Source organism: Lissotriton vulgaris, chromosome 5, assembly GCF_964263255.1.
Source record: "Lissotriton vulgaris chromosome 5, aLisVul1.2, whole genome shotgun sequence".
NCBI lineage: Eukaryota > Metazoa > Chordata > Amphibia > Caudata > Salamandridae > Lissotriton > Lissotriton vulgaris.
Genome location: NC_141693.1, coordinates 871,160,480 through 871,182,783, shown reverse-complemented (window position 1 = coordinate 871,182,783; position 22,304 = coordinate 871,160,480).

Sequence of the window (22,304 nt, the reverse complement as noted above, 5' to 3'; positions counted from 1 at the left end):
TACCCAGTCCAAAGATCAGGGCTTGATCCATCACCGTTTTTTTAGCTCACTGCACCATCCCAGCTCAGAACTTGGCTATATGCAAAATAGTCTGACCCTTGCCCAGTGCATCATGGGAACAGGGCTGACCAAACTACCAAGCCAATTCTTATACTGGGAAGGAAACAAGCTACCAGGGACCGGTTTCTGGCATTTCAGCCGTCTTCGGCCCGGCTTGCTTGAATCCTGATGGTGCAATGAGCTAGGGACTCACATCTGAGTATACCCTTCCACGCTTATGGTGGACAAAAATGATACAGAAAAGGGGGTGGTGATGAACAGAGTGTCTGAATTAAGCAGAACACTCTTACCCAGTCCAAAGATCAGGGCTTGATCCATCACCGTTTTTTAGCTCACTGCACCATCCCAGCTCAGAACTTGGCTATATGCAAAATAGTCTGACCCTGGCCCAGTGCATCATGGGAACAGGGCTGACCAAACTACCAAGCCAATTCTTATACTGGGAAGGAAACAAGCTACCGGGGACCGGTTTCTGGCATTTCAGCCGTCTTCCGCCCGGCTTGCTTGAATCCTGATGGTGCAATGAGCTAGGGACTCACATCTGAGTATACCCTTCCACGCTTATGGTGGACAAAAATGATTCAGAAAAGGTGGTGGTGATGAACAGAGTGTCTGAATTAAGCAGAACACTCTTACCCAGTCCAAAGATCAGGGCTTGATCCATCACCGTTTTTTAGCTCACTGCACCATCCCAGCTCAGAACTTGGCTATATGCAAAATAGTCTGACCCTGGCCCAGTGCATCATGGGAACAGGGCTGACCAAACTACCAAGCCAATTCTTATACTGGGAAGGAAACAAGCTACCAGGGACCGGTTTCTGGCATTTCAGCCGTCTTCGGCCCGGCTTGCTTGAATCCTGATGGTGCAATGAGCTAGGGACTCACATCTGAGTATACCCTTCCACGCTTATGGTGGACAAAAATGATTCAGAAAAGGGGGTGGTGATGAACAGAGTGTCTGAATTAAGCAGAACACTCTTACCCAGTCCAAAGATCAGGGCTTGATCCATCACCGTTTTTTAGCTCACTGCACCATCCCAGCTCAGAACTTGGCTATATGCAAAATAGTCTGAGCCTGGCCCAGTGCATCATGGGAACAGGGCTGACCAAACTACCAAGCCAATTCTTATACTGGGAAGGAAACAAGCTACCGGGGACCGGTTTCTGGCATTTCAGCCGTCTTCGGCCCGGCTTGCTTGAATACTGATGGTAAAATGAGCTAGGGACTCACATCTGAGTATACCCTTCCACGCTTATGGTGGACAAAAATGATTCAGAAAAGGGGGTGGTGATGAACAGAGTGTCTGAATTAAGCAGAACACTCTTACCCAGTCCAAAGATCAGGGCTTGATCCATCACCGTTTTTTAGCTCACTGCACCATCCCAGCTCAGAACTTGGCTATATGCAAAATAGTCTGACCCTGGCCCAGTGCATCATGGGAACAGGGCTGACCAAACTACCAAGCCAATTCTTATACTGGGAAGGAAACAAGCTACCGGGGATCGGTTTCTGGCATTTCAACCGTCTTCGGCCCGGCTTGCTTGAATCCTGATGGTGCAATGAGCTAGGGACTCACATCTGAGTATACCCTTACACGCTTATGGTGGACAAAAATGATTCAGAAAAGGGGGTGGTGATGAACAGAGTGTCTGAATTAAGCAGAACGCTCTTACCCAGTCCAAAGATCAGGGCTTGATCCATCACCGTTTTTTAGCTCACTGCACCATCCCAGCTCAGAACTTGGCTATATGCAAAATAGTCTGACCCTGGCCCAGTGCATCATGGGAACAGGGCTGACCAAACTACCAAGCCAATTCTTATACTGGGAAGGAAACAAGCTACCGGGGACCGGTTTCTGGCATTTCAGCCGTCTTCGGCCCGGCTTGCTTGAATCCTGATGGTGCAATGAGCTAGGGACTCACATCTGAGTATACCCTTCCACGCTTATGGTGGACAAAAATGATTCAGAAAAGGGGGTGGTGATGCACAGAGTGTCTGAATTAAGCAGAACACTCTTACCCAGTCCAAAGATCAGGGCTTGATCCATTACGGTTTTTTAGCTCACTGCACCATCCCAGCTCAGAACTTGGCTATATGCAAAATAGTCTGACCCTGGCCCAGGGCATCACGGGAACAGGGCTGACCAAACTACCAAGCCAATTCTTATACTGGGAAGGAAACAAGCTACCGGGGACCGGTTTCTGGCATTTCAGCCGGCTTCGGCCCGGCTTGCTTGAATCCTGATGGTGCAATGAGCTAGGTGCTCACAACTGAGTATACCCTTCCACGCTTATGGTGGACAAAAATGATTCAGAAAAGGGGGTGGTAATGAACAGAGTGTCTGAATTAAGCAGAACACTCTTACCCAGTCCAAAGATCAGGGCTTGATCCATCACCGTTTTTTAGATCACTGCACCATCCCAGCTCAGAACTTGGCTATATGCAAAATAGTCTGACCCTGGCCCAGTGCATCATGGGAACAGGGCTGACCAAACTACCAAGCCAATTCTTATACTGGGAAGGAAACAAGCTACCGTCGACCGGTTTCTGGCATTTCAGCCGTCTTCGGCCCGGCTTGCTTGAATCCTGATGGTGCAATGAGCTAGGGACTCACATCTGAGTATACCCTTCCACGCTTATGGTGGACAAAAATGATGCAGAAAAGGGGGTGGTGATGAACAGAGTGTCTGAATTAAGCAGAACACTCTTACCCAGTCCAAAGATCAGGGCTTGATCCATCACCGTTTTTTAGCTCACTGCACCATCCCAGCTCAGAACTTGGCTATATGCAAAATAGTCTGACCCTGGCCCAGTGCATCATGGGAACAGGGCTGACCAAACTACCAAGCCAATTCTTATACTGGGAAGGAAACAAGCTACCGGGGACCGGTTTCTGGCATTTCAACCGTCTTCGGCCCGGCTTGCTTGAATCCTGATGGTGCAATGAGCTGGGGACTCACATCTGAGTATACCCTTCCACGCTTATGGTGGACAAAAATGATTCAGAAAAGGGGGTGGTGATGAACAGAGTGTCTGAATTAAGCAGAACGCTCTTTCCCAGTCCTAAGATCAGGGCTTGATCCATCACAGTTTTTTAGCTCACTGCACCATCCCAGCTCAGAACTTGGCTATATGCAAAATAGTCTGACCCTGGCCCAGTGCATCATGGGAACAGGGCTGACCAAACTACCAAGCCAATTCTTATACTGGGAAGGAAACAAGCTACCGGGGACCGGTTTCTGGCATTTCAGCCGTCTTCGGCTCGGCTTGCTTGAATCCTGATGGTGCAATGAGCTAGGGACTCACATCTGAGTATACCCTTCCACGCTTATGGTGGACAAAAATGATAAGGAAAAGGGGGTGGTGATGAACAGAGTGTCTGAATTAAGCAGAACACTCTTACCCAGTCCAAAGATCAGGGCTTGATCCATCACCGTTTTTTAGCTCACTGCACCATCCCAGCTCAGAACTTGGCTATATGCAAAATAGTCTGACCCTGGCCCAGTGCATCATGGGAACAGGGCTGACCAAACTACCAAGCCAATTCTTATACTGGGAAGGAAACAAGCTACCGGGGACCGGTTTCTGGCATTTCAGCCGTCTTCGGCCCGGCTTGCTTGAATCCTGATGGTGCAATGAGCTAGGGACTCACATCTGAGTATACCCTTCCACGCTTATGGTGGACAAGAATGATTCAGAAACGGGGGTGGTGATGAACAGAGTGTCTGAATTAAGCAGAACACTCTTACCCAGTCCAAAGATCAGGGCTTGATCCATCACCGTTTTCTAGCTCACTGCACCATCCCAGCTCAGAACTTGGGTATATGCAAAATAGTCTGACCCTGGCCCAGTGCATCACGGGAACAGGGCTGACCAAACTACCAAGCCAATTCTTATACTGGGAAGGAAACAAGCTACCGGGGACCGGTTTCTGGCATTTCAGCCGTCTTCGGCCCGGCTTGCTTGAATCCTGATGGTGCAATGAGCTAGGGACTCACATCTGAGTATACCCTTCCACGCTTATGGTGGACAAAAATGATTCAGAAAAGGGGGTGGTGATGAACAGAGTGTCTGAATTAAGCAGAACACTCTTACCCAGTCCAAAGATCAGGGCTTGATCCATCACCGTTTTTTAGCTCACTGCACCATCCCAGCTCAGAACTTGGCTATATGCAAAATAGTCTGAGCCTGGCCCAGTGCATCATGGGAACAGGGCTGACCAAACTACCAAGCCAATTCTTATACTGGGAAGGAAACAAGCTACAGGGGACCGGTTTCTAGCATTTCAGCCGTCTTCGGCCCGGCTTGCTTGAATCCTGATGGTGCAATGAGCTAGGGACTCACATCTGAGTATACCCTTCCACGCTTATGGTGGACAAAAATGATTCAGAAAAGGGGGTGGTGATGAACAGAGTGTCTGAATTAAGCAGAACACTCTTACCCAGTCCAAAGATCAGGGCTTGATCCATCACCGTTTTTTAGCTCACTGCACCATCCCAGCTCAGAACTTGGCTATATGCAAAATAGTCTGAGCCTGGCCCAGTGCATCATGGGAACAGGGCTGACCAAACTACCAAGCCAATTCTTATACTGGGAAGGAAACAAGCTACCGCGGACCGGTTTCTGGCATTTCAGCCGTCTTCGGCCCGGCTTGCTTGAATCCTGATGGTGCAATGAGCTAGGGACTCACATCTGAGTATACCCTTCCACGCTTATGGTGGACAAAAATGATTCAGAGACAGGGGTGGTGATGAACAGAGTGTCTGAATTAAGCAGAACACTCTTACCCAGTCCAAAGATCAGGGCTTGATCCATCACCGTTTTTAGCTCACTGCACCATCCCAGCTCAGAACTTGGCTATATGCAAAATAGTCTGACCCTGGCCCAGTGCATCATGGGAACAGGGCTGACCAAACTACCAAGCCAATTCTTATACTGGGAAGGAAACAAGCTACCGGGGACCGGTTTCTGGCATTTCAGCCGTGTTCGGCCCGGCTTGCTTGAATCCTGATGGTGCAATGAGCTAGGGACTCACATCTGAGTATACCCTTCCACGCTTATGGTGGACAAAAATGATTCAGAAAAGGGGGTGGTGATGAACAGAGTGTCTGAATTAAGCAGAACACTCTTACCCAGTCCAAAGATCAGGGCTTGATCCATCACCGTTTTTTAGCTCACTGCACCATCCCAGCTCAGAACTTGGCTATATGCAAAATAGTCTGACCCTGTCCCAGTGCATCATGGGAACAGGGCTGACCAAACTACCAAGCCAATTCTTATACTGGGAAGGAAACAAGCTACCGGGGACCTGTTTCTGGCATTTCAGCCGTCTTCGGCCCGGCTTGCTTGAATCCTGATGGTGCAATGAGCTAGGGACTCACATCTGAGTATACCCTTCCACGCTTATGGTGGACAAAAATGATTCAGAAAAGGGGGTGGTGATGAACAGAGTGTCTGAATTAAGCAGAACACTCTTACCCAGTCCAAAGATCAGGGCTTGATCCATCACCGTTTTTTAGCTCACTGCACCATTCCAGCTCAGAAGTTGGCTATATGCAAAATAGTCTGAGCCTGGCCCAGTGCATCATGGGAACAGGGCTGACCAAACTACCAAGCCAATTCTTATACTGGGAAGGAAACAAGCTACCGGGGACCGGTTTCTGGCATTTCAGCCGTCTTCGGCCCGGCTTGCTTGAATCCTGATGGTGCAATGAGCTAGGGACTCACATCTGAGTATACCCTTCCACGCTTATGGTGGACAAAAATGATTCAGAAAAGGGGGTGGTGATAAACAGAGTGTCTGAATTAAGCAGAACACTCTTACCCAGTCCAAAGATCAGGGCTTGATCCATCACCGTTTTTTAGCTCACTGCACCATCCCAGCTCAGAACTTGGCTATATGCAAAATAGTCTGACCCTGTCCCAGTGCATCATGGGAACAGGGCTGACCAAACTACCAAGCCAATTCTTATACTGGGAAGGAAACAAGCTACCGGGGACCTGTTTCTGGCATTTCAGCCGTCTTCGGCCCGGCTTGCTTGAATCCTGATGGTGCAATGAGCTAGGGACTCACATCTGAGTATACCCTTCCACGCTTATGGTGGACAAAAATGATTCAGAAAAGGGGGTGGTGATGAACAGAGTATCTGAATTAAGCAGAACACTCTTACCCAGTCCAAAGATCAGGGCTTGATCCATTACCGTTTTTTAGCTCACTGCACCATCCCAGCTCAGAACTTGGCTATATGCAAAATAGTCTGACCCTGGCCCAGTGCATCATGGGAACAGGGCTGACCAAACTACCAAGCCAATTCTTATACTGGGAAGGAAACAAGCTACCGGGGACCGGTTTCTGGCATTTCAGCCGCCTTCGGCCCGGCTTGCTTGAATCCTGATGGTGCAATGAGCTAGGGACTCACATCTGAGTATACCCTTCCACGCTTATGGTGGACAAAAATGATTCAGAAAAGGGGGTGGTGATGCACAGAGTGTCTGAATTAAGCAGAACACTCTTACCCAGTCCAAAGATCAGGGCTTGATCCATCACCGTTTTTTAGCTCACTGCACCATCCCAGCTCAGAACTTGGCTATATGCAAAATAGTCTGACCCTGGCCCAGTGCATCACAGGAACAGCGCTGACCAAACTACCAAGCCAATTCTTATACTGGGAAGGAAACAAGCTACCGGGGACCGGTTTCTGGCAATTCAGCCGTCTTCGGCCCGGCTTGCTTGAATCCTGATGGTGCAATGAGCTAGGAACTCACATCTGAGTATACCCTTCCACGCTTATGGTGGACAAAAATGATTCAGAAAAGGGGGTGGTAATGAACAGAGAGTCTGAATTAAGCAGAACACTCTTACCCAGTCCAAAGATCAGGGCATGATCCATCACAGTTTTTTAGCTCACTGCACCATCCCAGCTCAGAACTTGGCTATATGCAAAATAGTCTGACCCTGGCCCAGTGCATCATGGGAAAAGGGCTGACCAAACTACCAAGCCAATTCTTATACTGGGGAGGAAACAAGCTACCGGGGACCGGTTTCTGGCATTTCAGCCATCTTCGGCCCGGCTTGCTTGAATCCTGATGGTGCAATGAGCTAGGGACTCACATCTGAGTATACCCTTCCACGCTTATGGTGGACAAAAATGATTCAGAAAAGGGGGTGGTGATGAACAGAGTGTCTGAATTAAGCAGAACACTTACCCAGTCCAAAGATCAGGGCTTGATCCATCACCGTTTTTTAGCTCACTGCACCATCCCAGCTCAGAACTTGGCTATATGCAAAATAGTCTGACCCTGGCCCAGTGCATCATGGGAACAGGGCTGACCAAACTACCAAGCCAATTCTTATACTGGGAAGGAAACAAGCTACCGGGGACCGGTTTCTGGCATTTCAGCCGTCTTCGGCCCGGCTTGCTTGAATCCTGATGGTGCAATGAGCTAGGGACTCACATCTGAGTATACCCTTCCACGCTTATGGTGGACAAAAATGATTCAGAAAAGGGGGTGGTGATGAACAGAGTGTCTGAATTAAGCAGAACCCTCTTACCCAGTCCAAAGATCAGGGCTTGATCCATCACCGTTTTTTTAGCTCACTGCACCATCCCAGCTCAGAACTTGGCTATATGCAAAATAGTCTGAGCCTGGCCCAGTGCATCATGGGAACAGGGCTGACCAAACTACCAAGCCAATTCTTTTACTGGGAAGGAAACAAGCTACCAGGGACCGGTTTCTGGCATTTCAGCCGTCTTCGGCCCGGCTTGCTTGAATCCTGATGGTGCAATGAGCTAGGGACTCACATCTGAGTATACCCTTCCACGCTTATGGTGGACAAAAATGATTCAGAAAAGGGGGTGGTGATGAACAGAGTGTCTGAATTAAGCAGAACACTCTTACCCAGTCCAAAGGTCAGGGCTTGATCCATCACCATTTTTTAGCTCACTGCACCATCCCAGCTCAGAACTTGGCTATATGCTAAATAGTCTGACCCTGGCCCAGTGCATCATGGGAAAAGGGCTGACCAAACTACCAAGCCAATTCTTATACTGGGAAGGAAACAAGCTACCGGGGACCGGTTTCTGGCATTTCAGCCGTCTTCAGCCCGGCTTGCTTGAATCCTGATGGTGCAATGAGCTAGGGACTCACATCTGAGTATACCCTTCCACGCCTATGGTGGACAAAAATGATTCAGAAAAGGGGGTGGTGATGAACAGAGTGTCTGAATTAAGCAGAACACTCTTACCCAGTCCAAAGATCAGGGCTTGATCCATCACTGTTTTTTAGCTCACTGCACCATCCCAGCTCAGAACTTGGCTATATGCAAAATAGTCTGACCCTGGCCCAGTGCATCATGGGAACAGGGCTGACCAAAGTACCAAGCCAATTCTTATACTGGGAAGGAAACAAGCTACCGGGGACCGGTTTCTGGCATTTCAGCCGTCTTCGGCCCGGCTTGCTTGAATCCTGATGGTGCAATGAGCTAGGGACTCACATCTGAGTATACCCTTCCACGCTTATGGTGGACAAAAATGATTCAGAAAAGGGGGTGGTGATGCACAGAGTGTCTGAATTAAGCAGAACACTCTTACCCAGTCCAAAGATCAGGGCTTGATCCATCACCGTGTTTTAGCTCACTGCACCATCCCAGCTCAGAACTTGGCTATAAGCAAAATAGTCTGACCCTGGCCCAGTGCATCATGGGAACAGGGCTGACCAAACTACCAAGCCAATTCTTATACTGGGAAGGAAACAAGCCACCGGGGACCGGTTTCTGGCATTTCAGCGGTCTTCGGCCGGCTTGCTTGAATCCTGATGGTGCAATGAGCTAGGGACTCACATCTGAGTATACCCTTCCACGCTTATGGTGGACAAAAATGATTCAGAAAAGGGGGTGGTGATGAACAGAGGGTCTGCATTAAGCAGAACACTCTTACCCAGTCCAAAGATCAGGGCTTGATCCATCACCGTTTTTTAGCTCACTGCACCAACCCAGCTCAGAACTTGGCTATATGCAAAATAGTCTGACCCTGGCCCAGTGCATCATGGGAACAGGGCTGACCAAACTACCAAGCCAATTCTTATACTGGGAAGGAAACAAGCTACCGGGGACCGGTTTCTGGCATTTCAGCCGTCTTCAGCCCGGCTTGCTTGAATCCTGATGGTGCAATGAGCTAGGGACTCGCATCTGAGTATACCCTTCCACGCTTATGGTGGACAAAAATGATTCAGAAAAGGGGGTGGTGATGAACAGAGTGTCTGAATTAAGCAGAACACTCTTACCCAGTCCAAAGATCAGGGCTTGATCCATCACTGTTTTTTAGCTCACTGCACCATCCCAGCTCAGAACTTGGCTATATGCAAAATAGTCTGACCCTGGCCCAGTGCATCATGGGAACAGGGCTGACCAAAGTACCAAGCCAATTCTTATACTGGGAAGGAAACAAGCTACCGGGGACCGGTTTCTGGCATTTCAGCCGTCTTCGGCCCGGCTTGCTTGAATCCTGATGGTGCAATGAGCTAGGGACTCACATCTGAGTATACCCTTCCACGCTTATGGTGGACAAAAATGATTCAGAAAAGGGGGTGGTGATGCACAGAGTGTCTGAATTAAGCAGAACACTCTTACCCAGTCCAAAGATCAGGGCTTGATCCATCACCGTTTTTTAGCTCACTGCACCATCCCAGCTCAGAACTTGGCTATAAGCAAAATAGTCTGACCCTGGCCCAGTGCATCATGGGAACAGGGCTGACCAAACTACCAAGCCAATTCTTATACTGGGAAGGAAACAAGCCACCGGGGACCGGTTTCTGGCATTTCAGCGGTCTTCGGCCGGCTTGCTTGAATCCTGATGGTGCAATGAGCTAGGGACTCACATCTGAGTATACCCTTCCACGCTTATGGTGGATAAAAATGATTCAGAAAAGGGGGTGGTGATGAACAGAGGGTCTGAATTAAGCAGAACACTCTTACCCAGTCCAAAGATCAGGGCTTGATCCATCACCGTTTTTTAGCTCACTGCACCAACCCAGCTCAGAACTTGGCTATATGCAAAATAGTCTGACCCTGGCCCAGTGCATCATGGGAACAGGGCTGACCAAACTACCAAGCCAATTCTTATACTGGGAAGGAAACAAGCTACCGGGGACCGGTTTCTGGCATTTCAGCCGTCTTCGGCCCGGCTTGCTTGAATCCTGATGGTGCAATGAGCTAGGGACTCACATCTGAGTATACCCTTCCACGCTTATGGTGGACAAAAATGATTCAGAAAAGGGGGTGGTGATGAACAGAGTGTCTGAATTAAGCAGAACACTTACCCAGTCCAAAGATCAGGGCTTGATCCATCACCGTTTTTTAGCTCACTGCACCATCCCAGCTCAGAACTTGGCTATATGCAAAATAGTCTGACCCTGGCCCAGTGCATCATGGGAACAGGGCTGACCAAACTACCAAGCCAATTCTTATACTGGGAAGGAAACAAGCTACCGGGGACCGGTTTCTGACATTTCAGCCGTCTTCGGCCCGGCTTGCTTGAATCCTGATGGTGCAATGAGCTAGGGACTCACATCTGAGTATACCCTTCCACGCTTATGGTGGACAAAAATGATTCAGAAAAGGGGGTGGTGATGCACAGAGTGTCTGAATTAAGCAGAACACTCTTACCCAGTCCAAAGATCAGGGGTTGATCCATCACCGTTTTTTAGCTCACTGCACCATCCCAGCTCAGAACTTGGCTATATGCAAAATAGTCTGACCCTGGCCCAGTGCATCATGGGAAAATGGCTGACCAAACTACCAAGCCAATTCTTATACTGGGAAGGAAACAAGCTACCGGGGACCGGTTTCTGGCATTTCAGCCGTCTTCGGCCCGGCTTGCTTGAATCCTGATGGTGCAATGAGCTAGGGACTCACATCCGAGTATACCCTTCCACGCTTATGGTGGACAAAAATGATTCAGAAAAGGGGGTGGTGATGAACAGAGTGTCTGAATTAAGCAGAACACTCTTACCCAGTCCAAAGATCAGGGCTTGATCCATCACCGTTTTTTAGCTCACTGCACCATCCCAGCTCAGAACTTGGCTATATGCAAAATAGTCTGACCCTGGCCCAGTGCATCATGGGAACAGGGCTGACCAAACTACCAAGCCAATTCTTATACTGGGAAGGAAACAAGCTACCGGGGACCGGTTTCTGGCATTTCAGCCGTCTTCAGCCCGGCTTGCTTGAATCCTGATGGTGCAATGAGCTAGGGACTCACATCTGAGTATACCCTTCCACGCCTATGGTGGACAAAAATGATTCAGAAAAGGGGGTGGTGATGAACAGAGTGTCTGAATTAAGCAGAACACTCTTACCCAGTCCAAAGATCAGGGCTTGATCCATCACTGTTTTTTAGCTCACTGCACCATCCCAGCTCAGAACTTGGCTATATGCAAAATAGTCTGACCCTGGCCCAGTGCATCATGGGAACAGGGCTGACCAAAGTACCAAGCCAATTCTTATACTGGGAAGGAAACAAGCTACCGGGGACCGGTTTCTGGCATTTCAGCCGTCTTCGGCCCGGCTTGCTTGAATTCTGATGGTGCAATGAGCTAGGGACTCACATCTGAGTATACCCTTCCACGCTTATGGTGGACAAAAATGATTCAGAAAAGGGGGTGGTGATGCACAGAGTGTCTGAATTAAGCAGAACACTCTTACCCAGTCCAAAGATCAGGGCTTGATCCATCACCGTTTTTTAGCTCACTGCACCATCCCAGCTCAGAACTTGGCTATATGCAAAATAGTCTGACCCTGGCCCAGTGCATCATGGGAACAGGGCTGACCAAACTACCAAGCCAATTCTTATACTGGGAAGGAAACAAGCTACCGGGGACCGGTTTCTGGCATTTCAGCCGCCTTCGGCCCGGCTTGCTTGAATCCTGATGGTGCAATGAGCTAGGGACTCACATCTGAGTATACCCTTCCACGCTTATGGTGGACAAAAATGATTCAGAAAAGGGGGTGGTGATGCACAGAGTGTCTGAATTAAGCAGAACACTCTTACCCAGTCCAAAGATCAGGGGTTGATCCATCACCGTTTTTTAGCTCACTGCACCATCCCAGCTCAGAACTTGGCTATATGCAAAATAGTCTGACCCTGGCCCAGTGTATCATGGGAACAGGGCTGACCAAGCTACCAAGCCAATTCTTATACTGGGAAGGAAACAAGCTACCGGGGACCGGTTTCTGGCATTTCAGCCGTCTTCGTCCCAGCTTGCTTGAATACTGATGGTGCAATGAGCTAGGGACTCACATCTGAGTATACCCTTCCACGCTTATGGTGGACAAAAATGATTCAGAAAAGGGGGTGGTGATGAACAGAGTGTCTGAATTAAGCAGAACACTCTTACCCAGTCCAAAGATCAGGGCTTGATCCATCACCGTTTTTTAGCTCACTGCACCATCCCAGCTCAGAACTTGGCTATATGCAAAATAGTCTGACCCTGGCCCAGTGCATCACAGGAACAGGGCTGACCAAACTACCAAGCCAATTCTTATACTGGGAAGGAAACAAGCTACCGGGGACCGGTTTCTGGCAATTCAGCCGTCTTCGGCCCGGCTTGCTTGAATCCTGATGGTGCAATGAGCTAGGGACTCACATCTGAGTATACCCTTCCACGCTTATGGTGGACAAAAATGATACAGAAAAGGGGGTGGTAATGAACAGAGAGTCTGAATTAAGCAGAACACTCTTACCCAGTCCAAAGATCAGGGCATGATCCATCACAGTTTTTTAGCTCACTGCACCATCCCAGCTCAGAACTTGGCTATATGCAAAATAGTCTGACCCTGGCCCAGTGCATCATGGGAAAAGGGCTGACCAAACTACCAAGCCAATTCTTATACTGGGAAGGAAACAAGCTACCGGGGACCGGTTTCTGGCATTTCAGCCATCTTCGGCCCGGCTTGCTTGAATCCTGATGGTGCAATGAGCTAGGGACTCACATCTGAGTATACCCTTCCACGCTTATGGTGGACAAAAATGATTCAGAAAAGGGGGTGGTGATGAACAGAGTGTCTGAATTAAGCAGAACACTTACCCAGTCCAAAGATCAGGGCTTGATCCATCACCGTTTTTTAGCTCACTGCACCATCCCAGCTCAGAACTTGGCTATATGCAAAATAGTCTGACCCTGGCCCAGTGCATCATGGGAACAGGGCTGACCAAACTACCAAGCCAATTCTTATACTGGGAAGGAAACAAGCTACCGGGGACGGGTTTCTGGCATTTCAGCCGTCTTCGGCCCGGCTTGCTTGAATCCTGATGGTGCAATGAGCTAGGGACTCACATCTGAGTATACCCTTCCACGCTTATGGTGGACAAAAATGATTCAGAAAAGGGGGTGGTGATGAACAGAGTGTCTGAATTAAGCAGAACACTCTTACCCAGTCCAAAGATCAGGGCTTGATCCATCACCGTTTTTTAGCTCACTGCACCATCCCAGCTCAGAACTTGGCTATATGCAAAATAGTCTGACCCTGGCCCAGTGCATCATGGGAACAGGGCTGACCAAACTACCAAGCCAATTCTTATACTGGGAAGGAAACAAGCTACCGGGGACCGGTTTCTGGCATTTCAGCCGTCTTCAGCCCGGCTTGCTTGAATCCTGATGGTGCAATGAGCTAGGGACTCACATCTGAGTATACCCTTCCACGCTTATGGTGGACAAAAATGATTCAGAAAAGGGGGTGGTGATGAACAGAGTGTCTGAATTAAGCAGAACCCTCTTACCCAGTCCAAAGATCAGGGCTTGATCCATGACCGTTTTTTTAGCTCACTGCACCATCCCAGCTCAGAACTTGGCTATATGCAAAATAGTCTGAGCCTGGCCCAGTGCATCATGGGAACAGGGCTGACCAAACTACCAAGCCAATTCTTTTACTGGGAAGGAAACAAGCTACCAGGGACCGGTTTCTGGCATTTCAGCCGTCTTCGGCCCGGCTTGCTTGAATCCTGATGGTGCAATGAGCTAGGGACTCACATCTGAGTATACCCTTCCACGCTTATGGTGGACAAAAATGATTCAGAAAAGGGGGTGGTGATGAACAGAGTGTCTGAATTAAGCAGAACACTCTTACCCAGTCCAAAGATCAGGGCTTGATCCATCACTGTTTTTTAGCTCACTGCACCATCCCAGCTCAGAACTTGGCTATATGCAAAATAGTCTGACCCTGGCCCAGTGCATCATGGGAACAGGGCTGACCAAAGTACCAAGCCAATTCTTATACTGGGAAGGAAACAAGATACCGGGGACCGGTTTCTGGCATTTCAGCCGTCTTCGGCCCGGCTTGCTTGAATCCTGATGGTGCAATGAGCTAGGGACTCACATCTGAGTATACCCTTCCACGCTTATGGTGGACAAAAATGATTCAGAAAAGGGGGTGGTGATGCACAGAGTGTCTGAATTAAGCAGAACACTCTTACCCAGTCCAAAGATCAGGGCTTGATCCATCACCGTGTTTTAGCTCACTGCACCATCCCAGCTCAGAACTTGGCTATAAGCAAAATAGTCTGACCCTGGCCCAGTGCATCATGGGAACAGGGCTGACCAAACTACCAAGCCAATTCTTATACTGGGAAGGAAACAAGCCACCGGGGACCGGTTTCTGGCATTTCAGCGGTCTTCGGCCGGCTTGCTTGAATCCTGATGGTGCAATGAGCTAGGGACTCACATCTGAGTATACCCTTCCACGCTTATGGTGGACAAAAATGATTCAGAAAAGGGGGTGGTGATGAACAGAGGGTCTGCATTAAGCAGAACACTCTTACCCAGTCCAAAGATCAGGGCTTGATCCATCACCGTTTTTTAGCTCACTGCACCAACCCAGCTCAGAACTTGGCTATATGCAAAATAGTCTGACCCTGGCCCAGTGCATCATGGGAACAGGGCTGACCAAACTACCAAGCCAATTCTTATACTGGGAAGGAAACAAGCTACCGGGGACCGGTTTCTGGCATTTCAGCCGTCTTCAGCCCGGCTTGCTTGAATCCTGATGGTGCAATGAGCTAGGGACTCGCATCTGAGTATACCCTTCCACGCTTATGGTGGACAAAAATGATTCAGAAAAGGGGGTGGTGATGAACAGAGTGTCTGAATTAAGCAGAACACTCTTACCCAGTCCAAAGATCAGGGCTTGATCCATCACTGTTTTTTAGCTCACTGCACCATCCCAGCTCAGAACTTGGCTATATGCAAAATAGTCTGACCCTGGCCCAGTGCATCATGGGAACAGGGCTGACCAAAGTACCAAGCCAATTCTTATACTGGGAAGGAAACAAGCTACCGGGGACCGGTTTCTGGCATTTCAGCCGTCTTCGGCCCGGCTTGCTTGAATCCTGATGGTGCAATGAGCTAGGGACTCACATCTGAGTATACCCTTCCACGCTTATGGTGGACAAAAATGATTCAGAAAAGGGGGTGGTGATGCACAGAGTGTCTGAATTAAGCAGAACACTCTTACCCAGTCCAAAGATCAGGGCTTGATCCATCACCGTTTTTTAGCTCACTGCACCATCCCAGCTCAGAACTTGGCTATAAGCAAAATAGTCTGACCCTGGCCCAGTGCATCATGGGAACAGGGCTGACCAAACTACCAAGCCAATTCTTATACTGGGAAGGAAACAAGCCACCGGGGACCGGTTTCTGGCATTTCAGCGGTCTTCGGCCGGCTTGCTTGAATCCTGATGGTGCAATGAGCTAGGGACTCACATCTGAGTATACCCTTCCACGCTTATGGTGGATAAAAATGATTCAGAAAAGGGGGTGGTGATGAACAGAGGGTCTGAATTAAGCAGAACACTCTTACCCAGTCCAAAGATCAGGGCTTGATCCATCACCGTTTTTTAGCTCACTGCACCAACCCAGCTCAGAACTTGGCTATATGCAAAATAGTCTGACCCTGGCCCAGTGCATCATGGGAACAGGGCTGACCAAACTACCAAGCCAATTCTTATACTGGGAAGGAAACAAGCTACCGGGGACCGGTTTCTGGCATTTCAGCCGTCTTCGGCCCGGCTTGCTTGAATCCTGATGGTGCAATGAGCTAGGGACTCACATCTGAGTATACCCTTCCACGCTTATGGTGGACAAAAATGATTCAGAAAAGGGGGTGGTGATGAACAGAGTGTCTGAATTAAGCAGAACACTTACCCAGTCCAAAGATCAGGGCTTGATCCATCACCGTTTTTTAGCTCACTGCACCATCCCAGCTCAGAACTTGGCTATATGCAAAATAGTCTGACCCTGGCCCAGTGCATCATGGGAACAGGGCTGACCAAACTACCAAGCCAATTCTTATACTGGGAAGGAAACAAGCTACCGGGGACCGGTTTCTGACATTTCAGCCGTCTTCGGCCCGGCTTGCTTGAATCCTGATGGTGCAATGAGCTAGGGACTCACATCTGAGTATACCCTTCCACGCTTATGGTGGACAAAAATGATTCAGAAAAGGGGGTGGTGATGCACAGAGTGTCTGAATTAAGCAGAACACTCTTACCCAGTCCAAAGATCAGGGGTTGATCCATCACCGTTTTTAGCTCACTGCACCATCCCAGCTCAGAACTTGGCTATATGCAAAATAGTCTGACCCTGGCCCAGTGTATCATGGGAACAGGGCTGACCAAGCTACCAAGCCAATTCTTATACTGGGAAGGAAACAAGCTACCGGGGACCGGTTTCTGGCATTTCAGCCGTCTTCGGCCCAGCTTGCTTGAATCCTGATGGTGCAATGAGCTAGGGACTCACATCTGAGTATACCGTTCCACGCTTATGGTGGACAAAAATGATTCAGAAAAGGGGGTGGTGATGAACAGAGTGTCTGAATTAAGCAGAACACTCTTACCCAGTCCAAAGATCAGGGCTTGATCCATCACCATTTTTTAGCTCACTGCACCATCCCAGCTCAGAACTTGACTATATGCAAAATAGTCTGACCCTGGCCCAGTGCATCATGGGAAAATGGCTGACCAAACTACCAAGCCAATTCTTATACTGGGAAGGAAACAAGCTACCGGGGACCGGTTTCTGGCATTTCAGCCGTCTTCGGCCCGGCTTGCTTGAATCCTGATGGTGCAATGAGCTAGGGACTCACATCCGAGTATACCCTTCCACGCTTATGGTGGACAAAAATGATTCAGAAAAGGGGGTGGTGATGAACAGAGTGTCTGAATTAAGCAGAACACTCTTACCCAGTCCAAAGATCAGGGCTTGATCCATCACCGTTTTTTAGCTCACTGCACCATCCCAGCTCAGAACTTGGCTATATGCAAAATAGTCTGACCCTGGCCCAGTGCATCATGGGAACAGGGCTGACCAAACTACCAAGCCAATTCTTATACTGGGAAGGAAACAAGCTACCGGGGACCGGTTTCTGGCATTTCAGCCGTCTTCATCCCGGCTTGCTTGAATCCTGATGGTGCAATGAGCTAGGGACTCACATCTGAGTATACCCTTCCACGCATATGGTGGACAAAAATGATTCAGAAAAGGGGGTGGTGATGAACAGAGTGTCTGAATTAAGCAGAACACTCTTACCCAGTCCAAAGATCAGGGCTTGATCCATCACTGTTTTTTAGCTCACTGCACCATCCCAGCTCAGAACTTGGCTATATGCAAAATAGTCTGACCCTGGCCCAGTGCATCATGGGAACAGGGCTGACCAAAGTACCAAGCCAATTCTTATACTGGGAAGGAAACAAGCTACCGGGGACCGGTTTCTGGCATTTCAGCCGTCTTCGGCCCGGCTTGCTTGAATTCTGATGGTGCAATGAGCTAGGGACTCACATCTGAGTATACCCTTCCACGCTTATGGTGGACAAAAATGATTCAGAAAAGGGGGTGGTGATGCACAGAGTGTCTGAATTAAGCAGAACACTCTTACCCAGTCCAAAGATCAGGGCTTGATCCATCACCGTTTTTTAGCTCACTGCACCATCCCAGCTCAGAACTTGGCTATATGCAAAATAGTCTGACCCTGGCCCAGTGCATCATGGGAACAGGGCTGACCAAACTACCAAGCCAATTCTTATACTGGGAAGGAAACAAGCCACCGGACCGGTTTCTGGCATTTCAGCGGTCTTCGGCCGGCTTGCTTGAATCCTGATGGTGCAATGACCTAGGGACTCACATCTGAGTATACCCTTCCACGCTTATGGTGGACAAAAATGATTCAGAAAAGGGGGTGGTGATGAACAGAGGGTCTGCATTAAGCAGAACACTCTTACCCAGTCCAAAGATCAGGGCTTGATCCATCACCGTTTTTTAGCTCACTGCACCAACCCAGCTCAGAACTTGGCTATATGCAAAATAGTCTGACCCTGGCCCAGTGCATCATGGGAACAGGGCTGACCAAACTACCAAGCCAATTCTTATACTGGGAAGGAAACAAGCTACCGGGGACCGGTTTCTGGCATTTCAGCGGTCTTCAGCCCGGCTTGCTTGAATCCTGATGGTGCAATGAGCTAGGGACTCACATCTGAGTATACCCTTCCACGCTTATGGTGGACAAAAATGATTCAGAAAAGGGGGTGGTGATGAACAGAGTGTCTGAATTAAGCAGAACACTCTTACCCAGTCCAAAGATCAGGGCTTGATCCATCACCGTTTTTTAGCTCACTGCACCAACCCAGCTCAGAACTTGGCTATATGCAAAATAGTCTGACCCTGGCCCAGTGCATCATGGGAACAGGGTTGACCAAACTACCAAGCCAATTCTTATACTGGGAAGGAAACAAGCTACCGGGGACCGGTTTCTGGCATTTCAGCCGTCTTCAGCCCGGCTTGCTTGAATCCTGATGGTGCAATGAGCTAGGGACTCACATCTGAGTATACCCTTCCACGCCTATGGTGGACAAAAATGATTCAGAAAAGGGGGTGGTGATGAACAGAGTGTCTGAATTAAGCAGAACACTCTTACCCAGTCCAAAGATCAGGGCTTGATCCATCACTGTTTTTTAGCTCACTGCACCATCCCAGCTCAGAACTTGGCTATATGCAAAATAGTCTGACCCTGGCCCAGTGTATCATGGGAACAGGGCTGACCAAGCTACCAAGCCAATTCTTATACTGGGAAGGAAACAAGCTACCGGGGACCGGTTTCTGGCATTTCAGCCGTCTTCGGCCCAGCTTGCTTGAATCCTGATGGTGCAATGAGCTAGGGACTCACATCTGAGTATACCCTTCCACGCTTATGGTGGACAAAAATGATTCAGAAAAGGGGGTGGTGATGAACAGAGTGTCTGAATTAAGCAGAACACTCTTACCCAGTCCAAAGATCAGGGCTTGATCCATCACCGTTTTTTAGCTCACTGCACCATCCCAGCTCAGAACTTGGCTATATGCAAAATAGTCTGACCCTGGCCCAGTGCATCACAGGAACAGGGCTGACCAAACTACCAAGCCAATTCTTTTACTGGGAAGGAAACAAGCTACCGGGGACCGGTTTCTGGCAATTCAGCCGTCTTCGGCCCGGCTTGCTTGAATCCTGATGGTGCAATGAGCTAGGGACTCACATCTGAGTATACCGTTCCACGCTTATGGTGGACAAAAATGATTCAGAAAAGGGGGTGGTGATGAACAGAGTGTCTGAATTAAGCAGAACACTCTTACCCAGTCCAAAGATCAGGGCTTGACCCATCACCATTTTTTAGCTCACTGCACCATCCCAGCTCAGAACTTGACTATATGCAAAATAGTCTGACCCTGGCCCAGTGCATCATGGGAAAATGGCTGACCAAACTACCAAGCCAATTCTTATACTGGGAAGGAAACAAGCTACCGGGGACCGGTTTCTGGCATTTCAGCCGTCTTCGGCCCGGCTTGCTTGAATCCTGATGGTGCAATGAGCTAGGGACTCACATCCGAGTATACCCTTCCACGCTTATGGTGGACAAAAATGATTCAGAAAAGGGGGTGGTGATGAACAGAGTGTCTGAATTAAGCAGAACACTCTTACCCAGTCCAAAGATCAGGGCTTGATCCATCACCGTTTTTTAGCTCACTGCACCATCCCAGCTCAGAACTTGGCTATATGCAAAATAGTCTGACCCTGGCCCAGTGCATCATGGGAACAGGGCTGACCAAACTACCAAGCCAATTCTTATACTGGGAAGGAAACAAGCTACCGGGGACCGGTTTCTGGCATTTCAGCCGTCTTCATCCCGGCTTGCTTGAATCCTGATGGTGCAATGAGCTAGGGACTCACATCTGAGTATACCCTTCCACGCATATGGTGGACAAAAATGATTCAGAAAAGGGGGTGGTGATGAACAGAGTGTCTGAATTAAGCAGAACACTCTTACCCAGTCCAAAGATCAGGGCTTGATCCATCACTGTTTTTTAGCTCACTGCACCATCCCAGCTCAGAACTTGGCTATATGCAAAATAGTCTGACCCTGGCCCAGTGCATCATGGGAACAGGGCTGACCAAAGTACCAAGCCAATTCTTATACTGGGAAGGAAACAAGCTACCGGGGACCGGTTTCTGGCATTTCAGCCGTCTTCGGCCCGGCTTGCTTGAATTCTGATGGTGCAATGAGCTAGGGACTCACATCTGAGTATACCCTTCCACGCTTATGGTGGACAAAAATGATTCAGAAAAGGGGGTGGTGATGCACAGAGTGTCTGAATTAAGCAGAACACTCTTACCCAGTCCAAAGATCAGGGCTTGATCCATCACCGTTTTTTAGCTCACTGCACCATCCCAGCTCAGAACTTGGCTATATGCAAAATAGTCTGACCCTGGCCCAGTGCATCATGGGAACAGGGCTGACCAAACTACCAAGCCAATTCTTATACTGGGAAGGAAACAAGCCACCGGACCGGTTTCTGGCATTTCAGCGGTCTTCGGCCGGCTTGCTTGAATCCTGATGGTGCAATGACCTAGGGACTCACATCTGAGTATACCCTTCCACGCTTATGGTGGACAAAAATGATTCAGAAAAGGGGGTGGTGATGAACAGAGGGTCTGCATTAAGCAGAACACTCTTACCCAGTCCAAAGATCAGGGCTTGATCCATCACCGTTTTTTAGCTCACTGCACCAACCCAGCTCAGAACTTGGCTATATGCAAAATAGTCTGACCCTGGCCCAGTGCATCATGGGAACAGGGCTGACCAAACTACCAAGCCAATTCTTATACTGGGAAGGAAACAAGCTACCGGGGACCGGTTTCTGGCATTTCAGCGGTCTTCAGCCCGGCTTGCTTGAATCCTGATGGTGCAATGAGCTAGGGACTCACATCTGAGTATACCCTTCCACGCTTATGGTGGACAAAAATGATTCAGAAAAGGGGGTGGTGATGAACAGAGTGTCTGAATTAAGCAGAACACTCTTACCCAGTCCAAAGATCAGGGCTTGATCCATCACCGTTTTTTAGCTCACTGCACCAACCCAGCTCAGAACTTGGCTATATGCAAAATAGTCTGACCCTGGCCCAGTGCATCATGGGAACAGGGCTGACCAAACTACCAAGCCAATTCTTATACTGGGAAGGAAACAAGCTACCGGGGACCGGTTTCTGGCATTTCAGCGGTCTTCAGCCCGGCTTGCTTGAATCCTGATGGTGCAATGAGCTAGGGACTCACATCTGAGTATACCCTTCCACGCTTATGGTGGACAAAAATGATTCAGAAAAGGGGGTGGTGATGAACAGAGTGTCTGAATTAAGCAGAACACTCTTACCCAGTCCAAAGATCAGGGCTTGATCCATCACCGTTTTTTAGCTCACTGCACCAACCCAGCTCAGAACTTGGCTATATGCAAAATAGTCTGACCCTGGCCCAGTGCATCATGGGAACAGGGTTGACCAAACTACCAAGCCAATTCTTATACTGGGAAGGAAACAAGCTACCGGGGACCGGTTTCTGGCATTTCAGCCGTCTTCAGCCCGGCTTGCTTGAATCCTGATGGTGCAATGAGCTAGGGACTCACATCTGAGTATACCCTTCCACGCCTATGGTGGACAAAAATGATTCAGAAAAGGGGGTGGTGATGAACAGAGTGTCTGAATTAAGCAGAACACTCTTACCCAGTCCAAAGATCAGGGCTTGATCCATCACCGTTTTTTAGCTCACTGCACCAACCCAGCTCAGAACTTGGCTATATGCAAAATAGTCTGACCCTGGCCCAGTGCATCATGGGAACAGGGCTGACCAAACTACCAAGCCAATTCTTATACTGGGAAGGAAACAAGCTACCGGGG